Source organism: Myotis yumanensis, unplaced genomic scaffold, assembly GCF_028538775.1.
Source record: "Myotis yumanensis isolate MYYU_CA2020_CCGP unplaced genomic scaffold, mMyoYum1.0.hap1 SCAF_20, whole genome shotgun sequence".
NCBI lineage: Eukaryota > Metazoa > Chordata > Mammalia > Chiroptera > Vespertilionidae > Myotis > Myotis yumanensis.
Window position 1 is genome coordinate 15,664,172 of NW_027223771.1, and position 3,564 is coordinate 15,667,735.

Genomic DNA, 3,564 nt, shown 5'->3' on the forward strand with positions numbered 1-3,564 from the left:
GTCTTAGAGGACCCCTATTCACCCAATTTCTTAGGTGTTAATAATTTAAACATAACTATTATACAGCTAACAAAATTTGGAATTTATTTTTCTTATAATCTCTTTAATGTCACTTAAATCCATTTACTTTGTTTTTGTTAATCTTCACCCAAGGATATTTTTCCATTGAATTTTAGAGAGAGTGATGGGAAAGGGAGAGACCCATTGATTGGTTGCCTCCTGCACATGCTCTGATAGGGACTGGGAATCAAGCCAGCAACTGAAGTACATGCCTTTGACTGGAATTGAACCTGAACCCTTCAGTCCACGGGCTAATGCTCTATCCACTGAGCAAAACAGGCTGCAGCTTAATTCATTTACTTTTAATCTATATGTGTCTTTATATTTAAAGTGGGTTTTGTTTTTTACTCACCCTCATAATCTGTCTTTTAATTGGTGCATTTATGCCATTGACTTTCAGAGTGCTTACTGGTAGAGTTACTACCATATAGGTGACTTCTGGGGCTTCTGGGGCCTGCCTGCGGCCTGGGATTGGATCCGATCACGGCTGGCAGACAGGTGGCTTCTGGGGTCGCACACAGGGCCTGGATGGCAGCTCGCACTGTCCTGCCCTGCCTGCAGTATGCAGATTAGCCGCCATCATTGTTGGCGGTTAATTTGCATATCACACTGATTAGCCAATGGGAAGCATAGCGAAGGTATGTACCAATTACCATGTTTGTTTATTATTAGGTAGGATGGAGAGATAGAGATAGAGAGAGAGAGAGAGAGAGAGAGAGAGAGAGACTGATTTTAGAGGTAGAAATGGAGAAAAAGAGACAGAGAAACAGTGATGAGCAAGAAACAGGGATTGTTTGCTGCCTGCAAAACCCCAGTTATAGATCCAGCCCACAGCCCAGGCATGAGATCTCACAAATGCATGGGTCTATGCTCAACCAACTGAACTACATCATTCAGGACTGCAGATCACTTTAATACAGGGAATCATGGTCACTGTGGTAATGGTATTAGTAGCTCAGAAGGGACATTGTGAGCCTGGCTTTCTGCTGGTCCACTGTTTCTGGCAGGTGGGTACCAGAACAAAGCATAGCAATAGAAGTTGAAATGTAGAGTGTGGGGGAGAGGTAATGATTTTGCAGTGGCCAGGGCCTTTAAAAGATGAGTGGACGGACGTGAGAGGAATTGGAGGTGGGAGAGTAATTCAAACAATATGAGATTGGGTTGGTATATATTTATTTCTATAAACACTCACCAGGATAATGTTGTGACCCTCAGTGTTCCCTGGCTAGGGGAGTAACAGTCTTGTGCATTCGCTTAGCGACTTGAATCTGAGACTCACTGGGCATGGTACAGAGGGCCTCCACAGCTGGGACTTGAGTAATGGTTAAGTGGAGAGGTGTTGGCTGTGACTGGTGAAAGGACATCAAGTGCAACAACAGGGGAGGTGGGTTCAGAGTATCTGAGATCTGACTGTGGTTCTTCATAGGTTAGATTGAAGGAAAAACAGTCATGGAGAGAGGTCTTCCTAACAGGACTGAAGGCTGCCTCTATGAGTGTGGACTATCAGAGTCAGGGCAGTACTTGATCCTGTTTGAACTTGGCAAGCATTCTCTGGACAACACATGCTGAGTAATAAGTAAGAGCGCAAGGAGATGACTATGGGGTCCGGGACTGTAGGGGTGGAGGTGTGATAGAGGCGTGGAAGATAGAGTGATGTGCACTTGGAGAGGGAGTGTGACTTCATGGCCAGAGCACCCTGACATTGACATAAGAGTGAATGAAGGGAGAGTCCATTTTGGGTGTAGTCTGGATGATATAATAAGGGTTATTTTGGGGTAATTGCCTGAAAAGAGGGGTGTTTTGGTGCTCCCTGCCAGGTTCAGGGCTTAGGTGACATTTATGTACCCACCTGCCTTTTGTTGTTGGGGGTGCACACTGATTCTTAGGAATGAGATAGCATACATCAGTGTTATCCGGGCTTGGGAATCTCCACGGGCCTGGGTAAGGGAGAAGGATAAGAGAGAAATGGATTATGGAGGTGGCAATCTATAATTTTGGAAAGTAAGGTAATTAGGAAACAACCCGTCCTCCCAAAAGCAAATTTGCATTACCTTTGAAGTTGTGCCTCTGGGAATGAAGCTGTGTGAGAGAAGTGTTCAAAGAACTATGTGCAGCAGGTAGTACAAAGCTATGAGCTCAGCACCCTGGGATTGTGGTTTGAGGGTGAAGTGTGATGCCATGTTTTTGGTGTCTTTGAGGAACAATCTGAGGGACTACAAAGGTAATGCCGGACAAGACCAATATCAAATCACTCACACTCTCTTAATGGCCAACATCTCTTCCTACCCTCTGTTCTTGACACCCACTCTACTGTCAAGAGGAAGTATGGCGTACCTGTGAATCCCATAGCTCAGTTATGTTCTATCTGCTTAACTGCCTTTATTGTGGGAAGACAAAATATCACTAGAAATATAAGATGACAGTGATTTTCATGTGATGAAGGCCTGGCATCTTCTCTGGTGTGTGGAGTGGAGAGAGCAGATTGATGTGTATGATGGAATATGACAGAGTTGGAACCTTAGGAGTGAATCTGATCCCGGGCTGTACTGTCCCCACTGTCCCCATTATGACAGTATTTGAACTTTGAGGACGTGGACATTGCCTTCTCTCAGGAGGAATGTGGGCTCCTTGATGAACCTCAGAGTCTTCTCTATTGCGATGTGATGCTGGAAGTTTCTGCACTTTTATCATCTGTAGGTAAGACCTTCACATTCTCCCAATGTCCTGAGATGATGTCCTCTCTTCCTTTATTCCTCTGATGTAGCTTTCACTCTTCTACAGCCAGACCATGGGCTCTGCTAATTTTCCCAATGTCATGTCAGATGTGCTGTGGCTGCCATGGATGAGGTCTGTGGAGAGCTCTGAGCCAAGGAGTCCACAAACATCCCTAAGACCAGTTTTCTCAGACAGTGCAGGATGTGTCTGGGAGTCAGGAGTCTTATAGACAGCTTAATGGGTCCCACCTGCTGTTCCTCTCCCTGGATGGATGACTATGTCCAGATCCATGGCTTCCATTTCTACCTCCTTCCTCTAGCCAAAGGTCCTTGGTGAGTTCCTGTGCCAGGTTATGGTCTTTCCTTACATGAACCTTAAGCTGTACTTAAAGATCACACTTCAGTTGTTTGTAATATTATCTTCGGTAAATACAATTGCAAGCCAAATTGCTCTAGGCCAGTGCTGGCTGCCCATCTCTGTCATCTTTTATTAATACTTGGAATATTTCTGTTTTATTTGTAGAGAGGAATGTGCAGGATGAACCCTGATATTTTTTTACAGGGTGAACATGCAGGATGGTCTCAGAAGAGGCCTGGCCCTGTTGAATTGCAACTGTGGGCTAGATATGATGTAAGTAAGGGTGGTGTTTAGATGATACCAAGCACCTGCTCATTTCCAACAGTGTTTAGGTGAAAGTACCATGGGCAGTAGCACATTTCTACCTTTTCTTTTCCAACTTGACACTGTGCTAACTTGTCATTTCACCTGTGACTTCCTGGCCTTTGACTA